At 36.0% G+C, this 26498-nt stretch overlaps 1 pseudogene across 1 annotated transcript; it reads left to right on the forward strand.

Moving 5' to 3' along the window:
- The first annotated feature begins 24866 nt into the window (after window positions 1-24866).
- LOC308641335 (melanoma inhibitory activity protein 2-like) lies at window positions 24867-26237 on the forward strand (annotated as a pseudogene). The gene has a single exon. The product of its transcript is annotated as a melanoma inhibitory activity protein 2-like (transcript).
- Window positions 26238-26498: the final 261 nt, after the last annotated feature.

Genomic DNA, 26498 nt, shown 5'->3' on the forward strand with positions numbered 1-26498 from the left:
TATATCACTGAATATGGGTCCAGAGAATTAGGCAACATTATTTTTACATGCTGGTTACTATATTCAATAATGGATTAATGTATTGCAATTATTATGCTGCCATCTTTAAATTTATATTTCAGGCACTGACTTAATAATTTTTCTAATAAGAATATTTGCTTAGTGTTTTATCTTTATTTTTTTTTCCTTTTCTCTTTGTTTATACAATCTTGGAAAATACTAGTGAAGTTGCAGGTTCTAATGGAAAGTACTTTTTCCCACTGAAGCATTTTAAAATGAATTGCTTACATATGCTATCATTTATGATATTTTTAGTATTTTGTACAAGTCAGAACATGCTAGATAACTACAATTCAACATTCATTTATTATGAGTATATTTTTCAAATATTAACAGGTAACAGCATAGTTGTTAATTGTATCAGTTTCATTATGAAGGTTATATTGTTGTCTAGCATGTTCTGACTTGTAGGAAATACTAAACCTATCATGAAAGATGGCATATGTTAATTCATTTTAAAATGCTTCAGTGGGAAAAAGTACTTTGCATTAGAACCTGCAACTTCACTAGTATTTTCCAAGATTGTATAAAGAAAAAAAGCAAAAAAAAAAAAACACACATTAAGCAAATGCTGTTTCTCAAATCAACACTTATACATTCTATCATAATGCCTCGGACCACTTAATCCTCAGATTATTTTCATGTTTTTCTAGTAGCCTAATATTATTCTTTATAAAAAAATATTTTCTTCAGAGACATGAAATGAACTTAATTGTTTTATTTTATAGATGCCTTCTGAATTAAATATTCCTTAGTCTTTTCTTAACCTTCATGACCTTGAATTTTTCAGAGGGAAAGCTTGTAGAATGTGCTTAAAATGGATTGGAGCTAGATTACATGTTTTTGGCAAGAGTACCACAGAAATCAATTCTATCATTTTCACTTTGAATCACATCATGTGACCTATAATATCCTCATTACTGCTGATGTTAATGTTGGTCATTAATGTGGTATTTGCAGGATTTTACTTTGTAATTATTATTTGTGTGAAGATAGTTTGAGACTATAAATATTAATATAAATATAAATGTGTATCATTCACCACTAAATTTGTTCATTTATTATACCTATACAGATTCATGGTTTATTTTATTGTGTTTGCTGTTACTTGTTAATATTTTTAAAATTTATTTTTCTTTCAGAAATGTTCTATTTTTATAATCTCAGATTTATAGAAGATTTAAGACAGCAGTGAAAGGAATTCATAAGAAACATTCCCCAAATGTTATTCTTCATTTCTAGATGAGTCTACGTACGTAACAGTTTTTATCTCTGAAACATTTGCAAGATGCACACAATGTCTTTTTATTTGTAAATTTAAAAATCTCACATTTTCTAAAAATGAGAAATTATCTCTGTAACTATGGTGCAATGATCAAAATAAGTAAACTATGTTGTGAATATCTACTCTACAAATCTTATTCAAAATTTGACAGTTATTTTAACATTTGTCTTTGAACCAAAATAAATCCAATTTTGGGAAATTTTAATATCAATTATTCATTGTGTCCAGTGGTCTTGTTTCTTATGTTGTTTTTTTAAATCTGGGATGGTTCCTGAGCATTTCTGGGCTATTCATGATATCTTTGATTTTGATTTTTGAATGGTGTATTTCAGTAGTACTATAGATTTTTCTTCAGTTTATAATTAGATTTTAATTTTCATAACCAGTGGATAAATGCTCAAATATTTGACTCTCAAGTTAACCTGAATGCTGCTGGTAGATTGCACATAGGGATCCCTGTTCCATCAATATGTCAATATATTTGGTGATATTAAAATTAATACCAATGGAATTTGCAAATATTTCTTTAGAGGAGCACATCATGAAGACTTTAGGCTTTGTGGACCAGAAGTTCTCTGTGGTCATAGCCTAAAATCTGCAAATATAATAATTGAATGCCTGATGGCATTCCAATAAAACTATATTTTCAGCGTAAGGGGGTGAGGCTCAGTGGTAGAGTACATGTATAGCACATATGAAGCCTGAGGACAAATATCAGCATGGCAAAAGGAAACAACAGAAATACTTTATTTGCCAAAACAAGCTACATTCTGGATTTAGTCTTGATTTGTTGATCCAATGTTCCTCTAATGCTGTGAAACTTGAGTGGTGACCTGCATGTATGTTTTTTCTTTTGTATGCACAACACACTTCATATGCACCACATCATTCTTCTACAGACTTTCTGTACAATTCAGTTTATGAAATAAGAATATTTTCTGAATTTGCCCTCAGGTTTTGTTATTGAGTTCACCATTTCAATATTAATAAGCACTTTGCATATCTGCCCTTGAAACTTATTCTGTTATCTTTTTATTTTTTTATATTATTTTATTGTTGGTTGTTCAAAACATTACATAGTTCTTAATATACCATATTTCACAGATTGATTCAAGTGGGTTATGAACTCCCATTTTTACCCCATATACAGATTGCTGTGTCACATCAGTTACATTTCCATTGATTTATAAATTGCCTTTCTAGTGACTGATGTATTCTGCTGTCTATCCTGTTATCTTTTTAAAAATATCATTATTAATTGTTGATAGACCTTTATTTTATTTATTTATTTATTTATTTATTTATTTATATGTGGTGCTGAGTATCAAAAACAATGCCTCATCCATGCTAGAAAAATTCTCTTACACTGAAAAACAACCCCAGCCCTGTGTTATCATTAAGAATGAGAAAATTAATACTCAGTTTATTTAATAAATCAGGAAGAAATTTTCATGGTGACTGTAGATTAAATTTTTATGAATTTATTACTTAATACTTTTTTTTAGCATTTTTGGTGTTACATATGTAATTTTTAAAATGTTCAAGTTTTACATATGATCATTATGTAAAGATTGAAAAATACAGTTAAAGAAGAACAAAGATTATTCTCCATTATTCCACTTAGATACAATGTCTTTCAAAAGGAGGGTCTGCAAACACTAAATTAAAATCAGTTTTTAATTGTTTTATTTTATTGATTGATTGATTGATTGATGATATTCCAATCGAATCCAGAATATGCTCTACCCTAAGCCATATCCCAAGTCTTCCATTCATTTGTGAATCTCACTCTTGTGTTTTTCTCTTCCTGCATAACTCCAAGAATTACTTTTTCCAAAGTTACCATTGAATTTTACTTTTAACACATCTACACTTAATTTCATGCACTTAATTTTACAATTACTCATTCATCAATGGAATATTTCCACTTCTAATAACAAGAACTCCCAAGCGGATTAAGGGAGTTTAGACTCCACCAAAACAGCTATACAAATGATTTCTCTTTCCCACAACCACACATAAATGTATATAAACAGCCTCAATACCCAGCCAAATAGTTGTAGTAAAACTAATAAGAACTGGAGATAGAGGGCAAAACCAAGAACAGCCTCACTAAATGATAAAGGAAAACTTTTGCCTTTCTCACAGATCAGCTTTTCCCCCAAGTTGACACACCAGTATGATCAGGAGAAACTGCCCAATTCTCAGTTTTCCCCTTTTGGTGTCAGAGAAAGGAGAACATAGCTCCAATATTCTGGATTTTTAGGGAACTGTTTTCTGTCTACTGTGACACAGAACTGATGGCATATTTTGATAATTAGTCACATTGAGAAAGAAGAAAAACAATTGAACATCAAAGAACCTACAGTGCAGAAACCAGGTGGAAGAAAAGTTTATGTACTTTTGGTAGAATTCCACAGCTTTCTTCCTAGAAAGCTAAGTGTCTGGAGAGAGTGTATCCACAGCAAGGGTGACAAAGCCCTTAAATACCTAACTGGGCTTGCTGGTGAAGATCTTCCCCTGTGTGCAGCCACCAGGAGAGAGAAGTTTGAAACTAAAATTCTCAACCAAAGGCAAACTAGTTCAAGGAGCACCCCAAGAAAAGCCATAACACAGAGCCATGCTACCCTGTAAAATCTGTGGGGCCTAGAAAATGATGTTTCTTAGTGTTTCTGTTAAGAAACAAGAATGTCAAAAACTACAGTTTTAAAAGTATTAAGAAATACTAAACAATGAAAAATAAATGACAATAAATTAAATATTAGGGATAAATCTATCAAATATATAATTGAAAATACAAATGATCATTAAATTTGTGGTTCTCAATCTCCCTGACCCCCAGTACTGGGGATGGAACCCAGGGGTACTCCACCACTGATCTGTACACACCATCCTTTTTAAATGACCACTTTTAATTTTGAGACACTAAGTGCCCAGGCTGGCTTCCAATTTAGGATGCTCTGCTTCCTTCCACCTCTACCATGCTGGGATTAAGGGCATGAGGCACTGTGCCAAGCTTCTCAACCTTAAATAAAGGGAAAAAATAAGGCAAGCGAAACTTTAATACTAGTATTGAGAAAGAATAATAACCACAGTCCAGTAAAGAGAATTTAACAAACAAAAAGTCCAGGAGATTGGCATGTACATTTTTCCAAATGATTTTACTTGGGAGGCTGAATCAGAGCACAAATTCAGGGCCAGTTGCAACAATTTAGCAAGGCCCTAAGCAACAATGAGACTCTGTGTCAGATTAGTATATGAAAAAGTTTGGGATGGAGCTTGGTGAAAGACTACCACTGAGTTCAATCTCCTATACCAATGAATAAATTAATCAAAATCACAAAAGAATATGGCAGGTAATTAATAGCAATTCACTTGAGAATCAAGAAGGAGGACTATTTTTAAAATAAATTTCAAACAAATAAAAATAACAGTAAGTAACAAATATGAATGGATAAATTATATTAGAAAGCAGACTATAAGCTACCATTAGGTGGGCAAGCAGACAGTATAGGTTAATAACTGAGTTCTAGGTGAATTTAAAGATCAGATCATTAGATTCTAAGGTGCTTCAATATGTTCTGGACTGCAGAATTTTATCATGGAAGTTTTGGTGTTTTATTTTATTAATATCAAAAAACATGAATATAAACTCAATGGCATAAAAGTTGTACAAATGAATGGAAGTGGAAAAATCTAATTAGAACATCTGTAAAGAGAATCTATAAAACAAGAAAAATATATTCTAGATATAGTAATCCATAAGATAAGAGATTATTTTCATGTCTAATCAACACTTTAATGAGGAGTACAGATAAAGGTGCATCTTGGTGAGTACTTCTAATTAAAACAGCACTGAAAGTGAAAAAGAAATGAGCACCACTTCTGCAAATCAGGAGACAGCACCATTTTTAGATGGCAAAACACTTAATTTTTTCAATTAAAATCTTGAACCTGAGGCATGCCAGCTAATGCTGTTTATATACTTAAATAGAAAATAGAAACATTTAAGCAAAGAAAGGTGATAAATGACATATACACAAGAAAGATTAAAAGTTCTTTATTATTAATCTTATAATTTTTCACTTAGAAAACCTGATATATTGTAAAAAAATCCTCAATATCTTAAAATCACAATGAGATATGAATAAGAGATAAATTTGGAAAATAATAATTTTATTTATGTTAGGAATTGGGATGCAATAAATTTCTGTTGCTATTGTCTGAAGTCTGTAATAGACAATAAATGAATGGGAGTGAATCATTCCAAATCTGTTTATTACTAGAATAGTGGCAAGGTGATTGCCTACTATGAGTGTGCATGAAAGTTCCTGAGGTTGATGCCTAGCAGCTATAAAATAAAACAAAAGAGTCAAAAAATGTGCCTTTATTTACACATATGACCATGCTGTGGATTGGTCTACAGGCATTAATTTGATGATCTTCATGCAATATCCAATTTTCTGCTAATGTAGCAAATCACTTTAAAGGTACTTTATGTACCTCTCTTGCTCATTTGTAAGCATATCTCAACTTGTGTCACACAACATTTTTCAAGTGACTATGTAAAATTTTCAAAAATTCAGATTTCTAAATGACATTACTTAAAAATTTTCTCCACTTTTATTTCTGTTTTTGAATTCAATTAATCCATATGACCAATTTGTATATTTGAATATCCTGGAATAAGCTTCTCTGGATGGAGAAGAGATCGCCTCAGTGGCCCACTGTTGTTTGGGAGAGACAGCTATCGCAAGAGAAGATCAGAAGGAAAATGGGGAAAGCTTACAAGAACAAAAGATAGTGAGCAAGAGGAGGGTAACACAGATGTAGAAGAAAAGGGGTATCTGATATGAGATGTTGAGATTTAAGTAGAAATGGAGAAAGAACAGGAGAAAGAATGTAGAAAGAGCAAGGAGTCTCCTCTTTGGCTATAAGCTCTTATATCCTTCTTTTTCACAGATGTTGCAACAGTGCCATATAGAGGAGTTGACTCTTTCTGCATATATTAAATCAAGCTGTACCATGTCAGAGATGGCGATGTTAGGCTTAACATAAGGCATGAAAACCAGTTCTATTATTTGTCAATATTGTATATTCCGGGCCTTGGTGCCTTTCTTCAAGGTACCAGACCTCATGATTATACATTATATGGATGACATTATTTTAGCCCACCCCTCTGCACAAGACCTAGACTCCATCTTCCAACAAGTCCAATTAACACTTAAAGAAATTGAATTAAATAGAACTCCAGGAAATGTTCAAAAATTAGCCCATTTTCACTTTTTGTGAATCATTTATTAACTCTTGCAGAGATCTTAGTACAGGCTCTCAACATTTACATAAAATCTCTTTAAATGATTTACAAAAGGTTTTAGGAAACAGAAATTGGCTTACATTTCAACAGGTTCTTTGAAGAGCTCTACCTCCTCTGTTCCAATGTTTGGAGAATGATCTATATTCTTTGTCTTTAAGAAGATTAACTCCTGAAGCTTACAAAGCCTTATAAGAGGTTAATAATCAGCTTGCTGATTATTTGCATCTTAGCCAATGGGATCCTGACAAGGACATTATTACTATAGTTTATACACTTCACCTATTCCCACTGGTCTTCTTTTCCAGGAATAAAGTAGTCATTTAGAATCAGTGCATCTTTCTGCTGCTTTTCCTTTCAAAATTACCCCAAATTAGTATGTTTTGTCTAATGGTATTACAACTACACACTAGGACTCTTCAATTATTTGGTCTAAAACCTGATAAATTTGTCTTGCCATTAATTAAACAGGAAGTAAACCTCCATTTGAAAAATAATATCCTGTTTCAACATTCAATTATGACTTTTTCATTGGTTAATCATTTACTCGTTGCAAACCTATCCAAGATTTATTTGATAAAACAGTTTATTTTTTAAAGATAATTTGTGATAAACAAATTCCTGGAGCTGACCTTATCAGTACTGATGCCAGTTATTCTGGTGGCCTATTAATTCTTATTTATAATCTTACCAGGGATGAATACAAAACCTGAACTTACAAGGAGCTACCTGCCTCACCCCAATTATTAGAGTTACAGGCAACCACTTGGGTCACTGAAGCTAAGTCACTATATATACATCTTTACTGATAGTGTTTATTGTGCCTAGCTTATAGCCAGGTTTCCCTGTTTCTTTATTAAAAGGAAAGCAAAATCAGCTTTGGATATACTCCTTCTTTCTTCTCAAAGAGTGCTCCAAAAATATACTAACTCACTGTTCATCACTCATATCAGAGCTCTTATGTTAAAGCCAGAATGCAAAGCAAAGCCCACTGACGCTAATTCTAAACCAAATTAAAACAAGCTTATATTGAGTTCATAAGAGAGCTGATCAGTGAATTGCCTCACCCAAGAGTAGGGCCAGAGGACAGTGCCTGGTCTAAGAGCAGGGAAGTTTTTATAAAAAGTTACAAAGATAGATGTCTAGGCAGCTTACAGCTGACAGGATCCTGGGAAGCATAATGCAAAGGCAGATAGCAGGTTAATAATCCACATATCTTAACACCTCAAGGTAGGGAGTAAACTCAGATTCCAGCATCAGAATTAATGAGGAGCAGCTGAGATTTTTAGGAAGGGTTATTATCTGGTGAGGGCGAGCCAGACATAAGTAAGTTCAAAGCTTGGGCAGGAGTTCCAAGCAAGTTTAAAACACCAAAGTGTGATCAGGCCAAATAGAAATATTAGTATTTTACATTAAAACAGAAATGAACTTTTCATGACCTTGTGACAGATGGCTCCCAGTCTTAAGATGGAATTAGGCTAGATTCATCACATACTGTTTTACCTGGATTTATCTCAAAGTTTAATAATTTAACAGATCAAGCCATGTGAAGTGAATATGGCCCTGATTGAGAATCTGCAAGAGTTACATGCTCAATTCCATCATTCAGTCCACTCCCTTAAACAGTTTTTTTCTACACTCAGTATCCTACAAACTAAACAGATAGTGAAAACTTGTAAAAGTTATGCTTCTTTTTTTTTGGGGGGGGGGTGTCTTACAACCTCAAGGAGTCATTTCATGTGGTTTAAAGGCATTGTCTTTATGGAAGATTGTTGTCACACACATACCCTTGCTTGGTAAATTAAACTATTTATATGTCACAATTGACACATCTTCTGGACTACTTACAGCTACTCCTATGGTTGGGGAAAAAACTAATCATGTCATTCAACATATGCTCAAATGCATTGTGACAAAATGTTTTCCACATAATGTAACAGCACACAATGGTTCAGCTTATACTTTCAAAATGTTTGCTGTATTCTGTGCACAATAGAACAAGAATTCCTTTTAACCCCCAAGCACAAGCCATTTTTGAGACAGCCCATAAGAAGTTTATGGCTCAAAACACAAAAATTAGAGATAGAATCCCTTGCTAACTGATGAAATTCCTCATATGTTAACCAATATGGCTTTATTTACCTTATGTTTTTTGAAATTTGATGATGTTAACCATAACCCAATACAGAAATACTAGGAGCCATTAACAAGTCCCTCAAGTTACCATAAGTGGTCTGGAAATATCCTCAAAAACAATAATGGCAACCACCAGCCCCTTTATTAACCCTAGTGAAAGCTTTTGCTTGTGTTTTTCCAGAATATGTAGACCAATATGGATCCCAGCAAGACTTGTGCAACACTTGATGGCTGACTCCCCAGATGCAGATACTGACTCTCAAGATGAGAAAGCATCATCAACGACAATAAACCACAATATCCAAAAACCTGTGGTGATGTCAAAGTGTTGGTCAAACAATCTGAACAGATGGGTTAAATTCACATCAAAATGTCTCCCAGCCTTCTATATTCTTAATTTATTCATTAACTACTTTAATCATCAATAGTACACAGACTATTTCTTTGTGGACCTTCATGGCTCATGCTCCTTTCCTTATAGGTGTAGAAAGGGATGGGCCATTTCCTAAAATTTTTAGCAATAATTCTCAACTGTTTGCAGATATTGATTATCCAGTATGTTTCTCCAAAGTACCCTGGAACTTCTCCATTCCCTTGCCCTTCCCTTTTTCTTGTTGTTGTTGTTGTTTTGTTTGTTTGTTTAAATTGATTTAAAATAAAAGATGACAACAGAATGCATAACAATTTTTATTACACATATATACCACAATTTTTTATATCTCTGTTCTTATATAAAGTATGATGAAAACCAATTTGTGTCTCCATACATGTATTTTGGATAATGATGTCTATCACATTCCATCATCCTTGCTAATTCCCTGTCTCCTCTCCTTCCCTCCCACCCCTCTGTCATATTTAGAATTCATTTGTTCCTCCCATGCTCCTCCTTCCTACCCCATTATGAGTCAGCCTCCTTATATCAGAGAAAACATTAACCATTTGGTTTTTTTAGGGATTGGCTAAGGCATTATCTTCTCCAATGCCATCCATATACCTGCTAATGCCATGATTTTATTGACTTTTATTGCTAAGTAAAATTCCATTGTGTATATATCCTATGTTTTTTTTATCCATTCATCCACTGAAGGGCATCTAGGTTGGCTCCACACTTTATCTATTGTGAATTGTGCTGCTATAAACATCGATGTGGCTGTGTCCCTGAAGTATGCTCTTTTTGAGTCCTTTGGGTATAGACCGAGGAGTGGGAGAGGTGGATTACATGGTGGTTTCATTCCCAACTTCTCAAGAAATCTCCATACTATTTGCCATATGGGCTGCACCAATTTGTAGTCCTACCAGGAAAGGATGAGTACCTTTACCCCCCAAATCCTCATCAACACTTATTGTTGTTTGTCTTCATAATACTTGCCATCTGACTACAGTGAGATAATGTCTTAGAGTAGATTTGATTTGCATTGCTCAAATTGCTAGAGATGATGAGCATTTTTAAAATATATTTGTTGATTAATTGGTATCCTCTTCTTATATGTACCTGTCCCAGTTTTTAGTCCATGTGTTGATTGGGTTAATTTTTTTGTTGTTGTTGCTTAGCATTTTGATTTCTTTATATGCCCAAGAGATTAGTGCTCTATCTGATGTGTGAGGGGTAAAAAGGTGTAGGCTTTCTGTTCACTTCACAGATTATTTCTTTTTCTGAGAAGAAAGTTTTTAGTTTGATTCCATCCCATTTATTGATTCTTGGTTTAAATTCTTGGGCTATAAGAAAGTTGTGTCCTAATCCCACATGAAGAAGATCAGAACCTACTTTTTCTCTTATTAGATACAGAGTCTCTGGTTTAATTCCTGGGTCCTTGTTCAATTTTGAGTTAAGTTTGGTGCATGGTTAGAGATAGCACTTTATTTTTATTTACTTTTTGCTCATAACAACATAATACAACAAATAAGCACTGCTTTTGAGATTCAAAAAAAATCAATAAAAAATTACATGCTGCCATCTTGGTTCTCCTGAAACAAAATAAACTTCAAGAAGAACAAATCAACACTGGCCTGGTGGTCCCAGGCTCACAGCAATCCCATTCCACCCTACCCTGGTGGGGCAGACACCCACCAGAGCCTAGCCTCAGGTGCAGGACAACCCCTTCTGACCAGCAGAGTACTGTGGGAGCCAAATTTCAGCCCAGACCACCACAGTCACCTGACTGCCAAGGGAGGTCAAGCCCAGTGGCCCAGATTCACCTGTCATGTTTCTCATGATAAAAACACCAAGGGTAACTCCAGGTCAACCGGGCTACATGAAATAACCAAACAAGAGACAGAAATACCTTTCTTGTTGGGGGGGGGGGGTCCTGTGATGCCTCCTCTGACCTTAAGTGCCTGCAGAGAGAAAGAGTATGCACATACTGAACCTTTTTGTTGAGGAGAAGCCATTTAAATGAGGCAAGGGGTCTGGTTTCAGGGATTGAGTCTATTTTTCTGAAGCCTGCTGTCAGCAGGTTGGCTGACATCTAAGAAGGCCATACCCAAAACCAGAGCAAGAGAAATGGACACACAAAAGGCATTTCCATGGAACATTCTATCCCAAACAGAGCAAAGGGGTAATATCACAAAAGAACAAATGAGCATAACTCAATCCATGGGGTGGCATGCCTACCTCTGAAGATGCATCCTCAACCTCCAGGACTGGGGCAATGTCCAGGTCACTTCATAATGTAGTGATGGTGAGAGCCTCTCTGCTCCAGGGAGGAGAATGTGAAACATTCAGACTGGCTGCCCACATTTACCCATGCCAACTTATGCAGGACCCAGATTCAGTATGCAGAAGCATTCATTGAGGGACACCAGTAGAGTCTGGAAGCCCAACATCGAGTCAAGGTACAGATAATCTGCACAGGTACAACAAGAATATAGGTAAAAAATGTAATATCTCAGATCCACACTGCAATAAAGGAAGACACAAACACAACTTGAAAAACTAATGGAGGAAAGTGCCTCAAACAAACAAGGACACTATAATAACAGAACCCATGGAAAGCGAAGTTGATGAAATGTCAGAGAAGGAGTTCAAAATGTTATAATTAAAATGATCTGTGAATTTGTACATTACCTAAAGGAGCAAATACAGGCAGAAATTGATCACTTCAACAATAAGAGAGAAAATACAGGTAGCACAAAATTACTTTAAGAGAGAGATAGAGACTCTAGAAAAAAACAGAAATCCTTGAAATGAAGGATTCAATAAATCAAATAAAAATTTCAACAGAGAGCATACCCAATAGACTATATCACTTAGAAGAAAGAATGTCAGATAATGAAGACAAAGTATACAATCTAGAGAATAAATTTGATCACACAGTGAAGATAGTTAGACATCATGAACAGAACATCCAAGAATAATGGGACAGCATCAAAAGACCAAATTTAAGAGTTATTGGTATAGAGGAAGGCACAGAGTTTCAAATCAAAGAAATGCACAATCTCTTCAATGAGATAATATCAGATAATTTTTCAAGCATGAAGAATGAATTGGAAAACCAAATACAAGAGGATTCCAGGACACCAAATATACAAAATTACAACTGATCTACACCAAGGCACATTATAATAAAAATGCCCAGCATACCGAATAAAAATATAATTTTTAAAGTCACAAAAGAGAGAAATCAGATCACATATAGGGAGAGACCAATTCATATCTCAGCAGATTTTTCAACCCAAGCCCTCAAAACCAGGAGACTGTAAATCAACATATACCAAGCTCTGAAATAAAATGAATGCCAATGAAGAATCTTATATCCAGCAAAACTAAGCTTTAGATTTGATGATGAAATAAAAACCTTCCATGATAAAAAAAAGTTAAAAGAATTTACAGTTAGAAAGCCTGAACTACGGAACATCCTCAGCAAAATATTCCAAGATAAGGAAATAAAAACAATGATGAAAATCAGAGGATAAACCAAGCCACATTAAATATCATAAATTAAAAAAATGGCTGGGAACACAAATCATGTCTCAATAATAATCCTGAATGTTAATGGCCTAAACTCACAAATCAAAAGACATAGACTAGCAGATTGGATTAAGAAAAAAAAAAAGACTAACAATCTGCTGCCTCCAAGAGACTCATCTCATAGAAAAAGATATCCACAGACTGAAGGTGAAGAGTGGGGGGAAATTGTACCACTCACATGGACTGTGGAAGCAAGCAGAAGTTTCCATCTTTATATCAAATAAAGTAGACTTCAAACTAAAGTCAATCAAAAAGGATAAAGAAGGGCACTACCTTCTACTCAAGGGAACCATACACCAACAAGACTTAACAATTTTAAATATATATCCAAAACAATGAAGCCTCTACATTCATCAAACAAACTCTTCTCAAGTTCAAGAGTCAAATAGACCACAACACAATAATTTGGGGTGACTTTGACACACCCCTTTCTTCACTAGACAGACCTTCCAAACAGAAGCTGAGCAAAGAAATGATAGAACTTAATAATATAATAAATAATTTGACTTAATTGACACATATAGAATAATTTATCCTTCAATGAAAGAATATACTTTTTTCTAAGCAGCACATGGATCCTTCTCTAAAACAGACCATATACCATACCACAAAAAACCCTTATCAAATATAAAAAGTAGAGATACTACCCTGCATTATATCAAATCATAATGGAATGAAATTAGAAATAAATGATAAAATTTAAAAATATCCATTCCAACACCTGGAGACTAAATAATATTCTAATGAATAGACAATGGGTTGCCAAAGACATCAAAAATAAAATTAAAAAAAAATTCGAGGTAAATGAGAACACAGACACAATATATCTAAATTTCTGGGGCACTATGAAAGCAATTCTAAGAGGAAAGCTCATTGCATGGAGTTTATTCCTTAAAAGAAAAACAAGTCAACAATTAAATGAGTTAACATTACATCTCAAAGCCCTAGAAAAACAAGAGAAAATCAACACCAGAAGCAGCAAAAGGCAGAAAATAATTAAAATCAAAGCAGAAATCAATGAAATTGAAACAACAGAAATAATTGAAAAAATTGACAAAAAAAGTTGGTTCTTTGAAAAAACTAAATAAAATTGGCAGACCGTTAGTCATGCTAATGAAGAGAAGAAGAGAGAATACCCAAATCACTAACATATGTGATGAAAATAGAAATATCACAACAGACACTACGGAAATACAGAAGATAATTAGAAACTGTTTTAAAAACTTGTACTCCAATAAAATAGAAAATATTGAAGGCATCAAAAAATTTCTAGAGTCATATAGTTTGCCCAAACTGAATCAGGATGATATAAACAATTTAAACATATCAGTTTTGAGTGAAAAAATAGCAGATGTCATCAAAAGTCTACCAACAAGAAAAGCCCAAGGACTGAATGGATACACAGCCAAGTTCTAAAAGGCCTTTAAAGAATAACTAGTACCAATACTCTTCGATTTATTTCAGGAAATAGAAAAAAAAGGCAGAACTTTCAAACTCATTTTATGAGGCCAATATCATCCTTATTTCAAAACTAGGCCGAGATACATTAAAAAAAGAAAAAAAAACCTTCAGACCATTATCTCTAATGAACATAGATGCAAAAATTCTCAATAAAATTCTGGCAAATCAAATAAAAAACATATCAAAAAGATTGTGCACCAGGATCAAGTGAGATTTATCCCAGATATGCAATGTTGGTTCAACATATACAATCAATAAATGTAATTCATTATATCAATAGGCTTAAAGATAAAAATCATATGAACATCTCAATAGATGCAGAAAGGGCATTTGACAAAATACAGTACCCCTTTACATTCAAAACACTAGAGCAACTGGGGGTAACAGAAATATATCTCAAAATCATAAAGACTATCTATGCTAAGCCTCAGGCCAATGTCATTCTAAATGGAAAAAAAAATTGAAGGCATTCCCTCTAAAAACTGGACCAAGACAGGGGTGCCCTTTTTCAGCACTTCTATTTAACACAGTTCTTAAAACACTGGTCAGAGCAATCAGACAAATGAAAGAAATTGAAGGAATACACATAGGAAAAAAAAGAAATTTAATTGGCACTATTTGCTGATGATATGATTCTATACTTAGAAGACCCTAAATGTTGCACCAGAAAATTTCTAGAATTAGCAAATAAATTCAGCAAAGTAGTATATATATATATATATATATATATATATATATATATATATATATATCTCAACACCCCTATATCAAAAGCATTTCTCTATGCCAGTGATAAATCCTCAGAAATCTGAAATGAGAAAAACTACCCCATTTACAATAGGCTCATAAAACATAAAATACTTGGGAATAAACTTAAAAGAAGGTGAGAGATCTATGTAATGAAAATTACAGAACCCTACAGTAAGAAGTCAAAGAAGACCTTAGAAAATTGAAAGTTCTATCTTGCTCTTGGATGGGCAGAATTAATATTATCAAAATTACCATACTTCCAAAAGCAATATACATATTTAATGCAATTCCAGTCAAAATTCCAATGGTATTCTTCATAGAAATATAAAAAGCAATCATTAAATACATCTGGAAAAATAAGAGACCCAAAGAAACTAAATCAATCCTTAGCAGAAAAAGTGAAGCAGGTGGCATCACTATACCAGACCTTCAACTATACTACAGAGCAATAGTAACAAAAACAACATGGTATTGGCACCAAAACAGACTGGTAGACCAATGGTACAGAATAGAGGACACAGAGTCTAACCCACAAAATCACAATTATCTTATATTAGACAAAGGTGCCAAAAAGATGCATTGGATTAAAGATAGCCTTTTTAACAAATGATGCTGGGAAAACTGGAAATCCATATGCAACAAAATAAAATTAAACCCCTATCTCTCTCCATGCACAAAACTCAACTCAAAATTGATCAAGAACTTAGGAATAAAACGAGAGATCCTGCAACTAATAGAAGAAAAAGTAGGCCCTAATCTTCATATGTGGAATCAGGCCTCAACTTCCTTAATAAGACTCCTGTGGCACAAGAATTAAAATCAAGAATTAATAGATGGAATGAACTCAAATTAAAAAAAATTTCTTCTCAACAAAAGAAACAATCTGTGAGGTGAATAGAGAGTCCACATCTTGGGAGCAAGTCTTTATCCTTCTCATATCAGATATAGCACTCTCCTTTAGGTAAATAAAGAACTCAAAAAGCTAAACACCAAAAAAATCAAATAACACAATCAATAAATGGGTGAAGGACCTGGAAAGACACTTCTCAGAAAATTATGTACAATCAATCAATCAATACATAAAAAAATGTTCATCATCACTAGCAATTAGAGAAATGCAAATCAAAACCACTCTAATATTTCATCTCACCCCAGTAAGAATGGCAGCTATTATAAAGACAAACAACACTAAGTGTTGGCATGAATGTGGGGGAAAAGGTACACTTATTTACTGCTAGTGGGACTTAAAATTGGTGTAGCCAATCTGAAAGTTAGTATGGAAAACAGTATGGAGATTTCTTGAAAAATTGGGAAGGGATCTACCATTTGACCCAGCTATATTCTCCTGGATATATACCCAAAGGACTTAAACACAGCATACTACAGGGACACAGCCACATCAATGTTTATAGCAGCACAATTCACAATAGCTAAATTGTGGAACCAACCTAGATGCCATTCAATAGATGAATGTATTAAAAATGGCATATATACACAATGAAATTTTACTCAGCAATAAAAGAGAATAAAATCAGCATTTGCAGGTAAATGGATGGCGTGAAAGAAGATAATGCTAAGTGAAGTTAGTCAATCCAAAATAACCAAATGCCGAAGGTTTTCTTTGATATAAGGAGGCTGATTCATAGAGGGTTGGGAAAGGGAGCATGAGAGGAATAGTTGAACTCTAGATAGAGCAGAGGTTTTGGAGGATAATGGAGGGGGCATGGGACTATAAATGATGGTGGAATGTGATGATCATTAATATCCAAAGCACATGTATGAAGACAAAAATTGGTGTGAATATACTTTGTATACAACCAGAGATATGGAAAATTGTGCTATATATGTGTAGTAAGAATTATAATGCTTTCTGCTGTCATATATAAATAAAAGAAATCAAAGCTCTACATCAAACTTAAAGACTGCTTTGTGATGTGTATTTTATGCACATTTATTGGACTCAATTTTCCTGAAATGATTCTCTATAAAATTATACTATTGTGTCAAATTATATTCAGGGAACTTGAGACAATCAATTCCAACAAAATGTCTTCAATCTGACAGCCCAAATTGTAAAAACTAATTCTATTCAAATTAAGATGCCTATGGTTTCCACTTTCTTTTAAGGGTGGGGTACACACTTGCTTGACCAATGATAAAACTTAGTTTCATGGTTTAATCCCTACAGTCTGTTAACATATGACATATTAGGTATACTTCTCTTGTTAACCTTGTTTGCTATCAAAAGTCTTATTAACTGTATGCCTGAAGCTCAACAAAAAATTGTCTTAACAACTCAGGTTGTTCAAGATTTAGAGTTGGGAACCGTTTCAGGCCCTGATCTTGGACCTACCTGGGGGTCTTGCTCATTGTTCAGCAGGGAAATCCTAACATAGAATGCCATGTTTGGGGACAAAATGCTGTCATAATATTGGCAAGTCCAATTTCGTTGCCTCTTTGACAAGGAGTATTTCCTCTGTAGGTGCAAGTTCAGCCTACATGTCAATTTCTAGACTCTTGGTGTCTGGATTCCCATAAGATGATATGTTATGTATCATCTCTGGTCTATCATGACTGTTATATGTAAATTGGCACATATCCAGTATAAAAGCTATTTTTTGCTGTACAATAAAGCAGATGTTGTTCTCTGAAACCATCTTTGAAGTGGTTTCTCCATGCCCTCAAGCTTCCACAGTCGATGTTGGACAATGGCAGGTCCCTCAGCATTTTTTTTTAATTTTTTGTTATTTTTTATTTTTGTTTTTACTATGTCAGACTCTGTATAGGTCTGTTTTCAAAGACTGCCTAATCTTTAGGGAGACTACCAAGAGTTTAGCAAGATAGCTTCAAGTAGAAGTAGCTCTTTCTATTTTGATGACAGACCAAGAAGCAAGTTTTATCCTAGCCATGTACTAGTATGTGATTTTGAAAATAATGTTTAACTCTCTTTGTTATGTGTGGCCTCATCCAACAAGGAGGTCCACAGAACAGGGTCGAGGAGAGTGTGGCTTCAGAGTCAATAATCAAGATCTCCAGAGACCAAACAGAAAACAGGTCTCATTTTATTGCACAGTTACCATGTATTTATACTCAGGCAGTAGCTAAGCAGATTACAGGCAGCCACCAATGCAATGTCTGCTAACTTTCCTTGCAGCAACCAATCAATAAGTGGGCCATGGAGCAAGCACAGGAACTGCAACTTATGGCCCGGGGCTGTGCCTCTCACAAGCCAAGCCTAGCACGAGGGGAGTGGCTGTTGCTCACATGCCTAGCACAAGGGGAGTGGCCTGCCACTCAGACCCTGTTAACACATGACACTTATGCAGTAATCCATGCACTTTTCCCCACGTCTTCCCACTCTTACTCTGCTGCAAAGATTTCAGCCAGCATTGCTGTTTTTCCTTGTGTTGTCTTCACATGGTTACATAACCATCTCACAACAAGAGAAAATATTATCACTATTATGAACAGTGGGGCCAGGGTAATGGCTTTATAAGGATTAGTTAATTTGGCTATCAGGTTTTTCCAATGTTCAGTCAATTCATGGAAGCAAAAAAAAAGGTTTTCAAGATAGACACCTTTGTCCATTGATTTTGACAATTGTCTTGGTAAGGTTATGCATAGTCATAAAATAGTTAGCATCCCAAACACTGTTAATATACTAAAAAAAATTGGAGAAGTGTAAGGTTACATTTTCAGATACAGCATATTGGGTGACACAAATACTCTAAAATTTAGAGTCACAAGTGAGCCTTTGCAACATAAACAGAATATCTAGTTTTTCTTCGTAGAGGTCTAGTTCTTGCTGAATGACTAAGATAGCAGCTTGAGACAATATATTTAGTCATTTTGAATGGCATAGGCTTCTGCCATGGTAGTAGACAAATTGTTTATAGTCTGAGCAGTCTAGATGCTCTGAGTTTGTGAAACAGCAGAAGTGGTTGTGGCGGCAATGGTGGCAACCAGGCCAATAATCCCAGTGATGATAAGTCTAATTGCCTACCTTGTCCAGTGTAGTATCTCATTTAGAAGATTCTTCATCTCCATGTCCCATGGACTCCTCCACTCTCCAGGCAGGTTCACTGGAAGCCAGACTGCTGGGGACACTCTGAGAATAAATAGACATTTAGCTTTCATAGCATGGGTTAGACAATTTGTTAGCCAGCAGGATATATTTACTGCATAAGGGATCTCTGTCTTAGTGATATTTATGCCATCAGTATCATTGATTATTAGCCTGGCAAAGAGTGGTGTAACACAAGCTTGTGCATAGTGGGTACAAGCATAATTTGGCACAAAGACAAATCCATGTATATATAATATATAGTATATTAAGGGTGCTTGGGATGCTAATTATTTTATGACTATGCATAACCTTACCAAGGCAACTGTCAAAATCCATGGTCAGGGTATGGACTCAATATAGACCCATTTATCCAGCCGGCTGCTGTCCATTTGATGGGTCTAGCAGCTAGCAATATTGGTGTGATATCCATCATGCCATACTGATTTCCTGCATACCCGTTGGTAATGGCTTGTTCTGCATAGCAGTTACTGAAGTAGCCCATATGGTTTTGGGGCACATTAGTTACATTCCAGGGGGCTGCACCTGCCCAGGCACATAGATGTTGTTCTTCCCCAGAGAAGGTATGGCAGTAACACATTGATTCTATGGGATGTTATCATTATCAGAGGGGAACATTCCAAAAAGCATTGTTGGGTATGTTGGTAGCAAGGGTTTTTTGCATTTCCCCTGGGGCAGTCTCTGGTTATAGGTAGAATTAACTATAACTCTAAGGTCAGTGAGAGATAATCCAGCATATGACTTATTATAGTTATCTACAAGAGTTTCATTTGCAAGAGCAAAACAGAGAGGACTGCCTGGATTGTTGTAGGAACAGATGGAGCAAGGCCCTGAAGATATCAGGAAGCAGTTTTATTTGGCTTCAGCCAGGTTCAGAGGGCACAGCTTTTCTGTAATCAATCAATTCCCTGAACCATGAGTTCAGTTAGTTTCAAAGTTTTATACTCAGCATGTAAGGGGAGAGGCTTAGAAGTTCGCAGTCTACAGAACTTCATATAAAAGCAGCTTTTTCTCTCAGTGTTTTGGGCAAGTTAACCCTTCAAGGACAACACCTGAAAAGTGGAGAGATTCTTCTTCTCCCCTTTCTTTCCTCCCCCTGCCAGCTGTTACTATAGAGCCCAATTAGTAATTTCTCTTATCTTAAAAATGTAGACATCTCTGTGAAGCCCAGCTCAAGGCCAGAGGCTTTGTTTGCACACTTCTACAAACTACTATATTGGATGTTTGTGAAAAACTAGTAAGCGGGTGTCCAGCACTTGAAGTGCTGGTATCTTCTTGGCCAGTGGCCAAGTAAACAGGTGACACAAAAATAGAGTTTATTTACATTGAACTATTTTGCTGGAAGTCCTAAAATCAGCCATGGTAAAGATTCTGGAGAAGACCAGTTAAGGCTTTTCTGTGGAGAAAAGGGGTACAACTTCATAATCAAGGTCATAAACTTTTGCTTGTGGGGATGCACCAACTTGTTGGCAATGTGCCTTCTTTGTTTGACCTTTATATTGAAAAGATATATGGAAATGCCCCTGGGGGCTTGTTAGGGGCTATTGCCACCTCTGAATAATGGAGGACCAATATTCCCAGTGACTTGCATCTTCTTTCAACTGATGGATTCCTAAATTTTGCTTCTTGGGCCTGACCCCTGCCCTCAGTCTGACACTGCAGAAAGGCCCAGTGCTGACTATGCATGAGGCACTTTGGAACATGCAAAGATTAGACTTAGCTCTTGTACTCAGGGAACTTCTAAGTCCTTAAAAGGAAAGTCTGTAAAATTGTATCCTTCTGTTAAATGGAGCAGGTAACAGCGATCTTGGAATTGGAGTGCTCAAACCTAGTAGACACTAAGCCTTCTTCTTAGCAACTGATCAACAAAGGTTGGCAAGTGCAACCTGTGATGTTGGGAAGAAGGGTGTACCTGAGCTTTGCTCATCCTTCATTCACATTCATTTCTTCTTAGTGTTCTTTGTGTGGTGCAACTTCATCTTTCCTTAGGTGTAGGCCCTCTTGTCAAGTCTGTCTTTGAGTTTCATAATTTCCTCTCTTTCTTTAGAGTCAAGAGGTTGTTCTGGCCTTACCTGTAGCATCTGTGCTAATTGCAGGTGCCCTCACCTGGATCAGCTCATGTCTCCTCTTGCCTACAGATTACATCAAGGTGGAATTAATGGACCCATGAGATCCCAGCCACAGCTCATTTCCTGTAGATTCCCCACCTCCTCTACTGCTCAAGCTTCCAGAAATGCCAAGTAGGAGTTCCGCAAAACTGAAGTGGAAGCAATGTAAGCATCCATTGATGGAGGAATGGATAAACATGTTGTCCATCCACACAATGGAATATAATTCATCCCACATTGTGTTAAGTTTAGTCACACAATCACAAAAGGACACTTACTATGTAATTCTGCTTAGATGATGTATATAGAGACATCAAACCCACAGAAACAGAAAGCAGGGGACTGGATGATGGGCAATGGGGTGGCAATATTTCATGGGTGCAGAGTTTCTGTTATGAAAATGAAGTCTAGCAATAGATGGTGGTGATAGTGAATGTACTGAGCACTTTGAATTCTTTTTTTTTTTATAATTTTAATATTTATTTCTTAGTTTTCGGTGGACACAACATCTTTGTTGGTATGTGGTGCTGAGGATCGAACCCGGGCCGCACGCAAGCCAGGCGAGCGCGCTACTGCTTGAGCCACATCCCCAGCCCTCACTTTGAATTCTATTTGCACTTAAAAATGGTTAATGTGGGCTGGGATTATGGCTTAGTAATGCTGCCAATATTTATAGCAGCTCAATTTACAATGACTAAGCTGTGGAAGCATCGTAGATGCCCTTCAATAGATGAAATGATAAAGAAACTGTGGTATGTATGGAATATTACAATGGAATATTACTCAGCTTTAAAAGAGAATAAAATTATGGCATTTGTAGGTAAATGGATGGAGCTGGAGAACATTATGCTAAGTGAAGTAATCCAATTCCAAACAACAACCAAAACTAAAGGCTGAGTGTTCTCTCTGATAACTGAATGCTGATCCATAATGGGGGGGGGGTGGAATGGAGGAACTATGATGGGGAAAAGGGGAGGGAGGGATGAAAGGGAGCATGTGGAGAGTAAAGATGGTGGAATAAGATGGATATCATTAACCGAGGTACATATATGAATGCACACATAGTGCGTTGTTACATCGGGTACAATCAGAGAAAAAAAAAAGTTGTGCTGAAATTGTATAGAAGGAACCAATATGCTTTCTTCTCTCTAGCCCAAGACTACAGGCTCCTGGGTCTATCTCTAGCCTTAATTGACAGCTGATTTAAAGGAACTCCTGACTGCATCCCTCACAACCCCACTGTTAAGATGGTCTAGAAGAAAACATGCAGGTGATTCCTATCACTACAGCCTCTAAGAAGAGAGGTGTCTCTTTGCAGAATGCAGAATGGCTTCACCCCTCCTACAGAACTAGCCTCTAAAGCCTCCTGGGTCATCGGGGCCTTGGGCAATGGGCTGTGTGAGAGAAAGCTGATTCTGATACCAGTTGGCAAAGGAGGTGAGAAAAGTGAGTGGCGGGCACCTAGATAGCCTTCATCCTCCATCAAATAGTAAGTACTACCTCAGTGAGGGAGATCCTGGGAACAAGGGAGATATGCCTTTCTGGCAACAATTGCTAACACTCAACCCCAAAAGTAATAGCCCAAATGTGGTCTACTGGGTAGCCCTAAAGAGACTGCCTTATGTAGGTTCAAGGTCAAGATAGCCTGCTAGAAAGACTGAATCTCCTGCCTGGAGAAACTCCTTCCCAATTTCAGGTACTACAATGTGCTGAAATTGTATGGAATTTCAGTGAACTGGAGGCCATAGAGGTGGAAGGAAGTGAAATCCTCCAAAACCCGGGTATTGAGGTGCTTCAGAAAACAACCAAGGAATGTGGAGTGAGGTGAGGGCCAGGATCAGTTCTCAAAGATCCAGATTTGGAGGCTATTCAACCTCTCTGCATGTTAGATACTGGAGGTACTGACAGAAAGTTGATTAGAATAGCCAAATAAGAAGGGAATCACCCAAGAATTCAAGTTTTCTCCCCCTTCAGACTTTTCTCCCCACTAGGAAATGGCCTACAAAGTGTTCAGCCGACAGGCAGGAACTTAGGAACACTTGTGATTGCAGGCAGAGAGTTGCTCACGGCTAACTTCACTTGAAGTTGTTTCTTTGTTTCAGAATCTGCTCTTTAGAAAAGGCCTTAAACCAGTCAAAGATACACAGCTGCTCTTCTAAGTGACCTAGAGTAAACTTTGCTCACTATAACTCATTATAATGCTAAACTCTCTGCCCTAAATTAAGTGCATATGCATTTATTTGGTTTGCTTTGGTTTGGTACTGGGAATAGACACCAGGGATGCTTTACCACTGAGCTACATTTTATGGTAGAGATATCTCAGAAGAAAAGAAAAAGAACATGATGCCATCTGTATCATTGTGAGCCCTCCAGAAATCAATCTTGAACATTCTTGCTACTTTGTAGTATAGAAATAGAATGTCCAATCAGGAATGTCTATTACCTCATATGAAGACAAAGATAGTATGTAAAAGGAAACTAACTAGAATATATAAGAGATCACTTTCTACATTAAATGTTCAGCCTTCAGATAAGAATCCACTGAGGCTAGATGCACACAAATAAACACTGCTTCCTGTTGAATACCCAGGTGTCTCCTGTCTGTGTGAGAATCCCACACAACATTTTATTTTATTTTGTTTGAGGCAGGATCTCATTTATCTTATCCTTCTCTTTGATATATATTTATAATGACCAGCTTTCTTAGAAGTGTTTATATCCTGTGAGACGTGAAAAGAACATCTGAAAAAAGATTTCAAAGACTCTTAAATAAATAGTTGTCTACAAAAAATGACATGAAAACTAACTCAATTTATTTTTAGAAACATTACATATCATGTACAATTTTAAAACAACTTATCAAAACTGATTTATTCCCAAGTTTGCAACTCTTCTCAAATTATTTTTCAAATGTCTAACACAAGAGTTTTTCTATGGAATAATTCAGATGACTTCTGTAAAAATTGTCAACAAGGCTAAACAAGTAGCTCAGAGGTAGAGAGCTTGTCCAGCATGTACATGGCCCTGAAGTTTAACCCCCAACACTGAAAGAAAAGGAAAGGGAAAAAGAAGAAAGGAAAGAAGGATAAAGAGAGGGGACAGGAGGGGAGGGAAAGGAATGAGTAATTAAAACAAAAAGGCAAGTGGTATAAATATAAATACATGGTGTACTAACTCTTTAAAAAATTTACAGAGCTGTAGAATTTTAGTTACATTAAACTGGGTGATATTATGACTATATAGAATGGCACATAATAAGTTCTGCCTTAGCCTGGCCTAAACCAAATCAATGGGCGGGTGACCTGGAGAGGACTTCTCTCTGGCTTGATTTGGACTGTCTTGAACCTTCACTGGTTCAGAATTTATAGCATAGTGGAGGGACCAAGACTTCCCTGACAGGCAGTGTAAGTGTGCTAGGCCCCTGAGATCCCATGACCAGGGATGCCCATGCCCATGCCCACAGCCCCTCCCTGCCACTCACTGGTACAAAATGGTCTGCTCCATTGCCTGGTGCAGGTTTTCTCCTGACCAAAGGCCTGAGTGTTCACAGCATATTTTGGTGTGGCTGGGGATTGTATGGTTGTGGAGGGAATAGCCATAGTAGCCTTAGCATGATGGAGAGGCAACAGCTGTCTCTCAGCCATACTTGGGGGTGGTCCTGGAAGAAGTAAGTAGGGTTGTGGTCTACCTTGACTGAAGACATGGAAACACACCCTAGTCCTTATGGCTGTCCATGGGAGTTGGTGATATGTACAGCTATTGGATTTTTTGTTGTTCTCTTGTTTTTGTGGAGAAGTTATCAGTCTGTGAGAAGCAGGCATTACATGAGAAGGTTAAAAAAACTTGCTCTAAAACTTTTTGGACTAATTCAAGAAAAAATGTCAATTGCTTGAAAATGTTAGCCTTGTTCAAAAAGCGTATGAAGGCTTAGAGTCACCTTTAAAGGATGTCATTTTGGTGAAGGAGTCAGTAAAAACAGAAAACTTGGAGGTAATATATGAAATACTGGAGAGGCCCATATCTAAACTTGAGGATGAAATACTCTTTCTAGAAAATGAGCTAAAAGAAGAGAAAACTAAATATTCTCAACAGGATAAATTGATGGTGGATATATCAAAAAGCATTAAGTCCCTAGAAGAGGAATCAAAATCCCTTGAATCACAAATACCTGAAGCTAAAACAACCTTGAGAATATTTCAAATGAATAAAGAAAGAATTACAGTAGCAATAAAAGAGGCTTTGAATGACTTCAGGAAAGTCATAAACAGCTTTTAAAAGAAGTTGAAGTATGGAAAGAAAAAGTGAATGGCCTTACTAAACAGAAAATTATATTTGAACACTCTAAAGTACAAGCAGAACAAATTCTAGGAGACAAATAAAATCACATTAATTCTCTGACTGAACACTTACTGCAGATAAAAGATTTGGCTCCCATGCTTGAAAAAGTCCTAACAGATGATGGTTACTTGGAATTGGAATTGAAGAGTTAATCAGAAATTAGTGCTCACTTAGAAGATCAGCCAAAAGGGTCTTGGAAGACACTGGTTTATGATGCGAAGTTAAAGGCCTCTTTTAAAACCTTAGAAAGAGAAAGAAATCAAATTTTTACTTTATTATCTGAAGTAATTGAAACAAAGGAAGACCTAATAGAACATATTAGAAATCTTAAGACAGAACAAGCATCTTTGCAAACAGAAAATACACAGTTTGAAAGTGAGAATCAGAATCTTCAGCAGAAACTTAAAGTCGTGATGGAATTATATCAAGAAAATGTAATGAAACTCCAAAGACAATAGGAGAGAAAAATTACCAGGTAGAGCAATAAGAGAAACTTTTCAAAGAGGAAGAAAAGATCAGCCATACAACTAAACTGCTGGAGACCAATAGAAAGCGATCAAAAGATCTTGAAGAAGAATTGGAGAGAACCATTTGTTTTTATCAGGGGCACATTATTTACTATGAGAAAAAAGCTCATGGTAATGAGTTGGCAGCTAGGAGTGCTGAAAGATACCTCAATAATTTAAGGAAAAAATGCTCACAATATACAAAAATTAACTGAAATAGAGTTATAATTTAAGCTTGTAGAAAAAGATCCTTCTGTGCTTGATGCTTCAAGTACAGCCTTTGGCAAAAAGAATTCTCCAAATGGTCCCTCACCATTGGGTCAACCTTCATGTGAAATAAGACCTTCTCATTTGGAAAAGAAGGCTACACTCATACCCTCAACTTTGGTGCCAGTAGGAGGAGAAAGAGGCTCAAGGGGCCCAGAGAATCCTCTGGACCATCCAACTAGCAATGAAAGAAGACAATCAAACTGTGATAAGTCAACTTAT

This window comes from Spermophilus citellus (assembly GCF_964194105.1).
Source record: "Spermophilus citellus genome assembly, chromosome: 1".
In the NCBI taxonomy this organism is placed as follows: domain Eukaryota; kingdom Metazoa; phylum Chordata; class Mammalia; order Rodentia; family Sciuridae; genus Spermophilus; species Spermophilus citellus.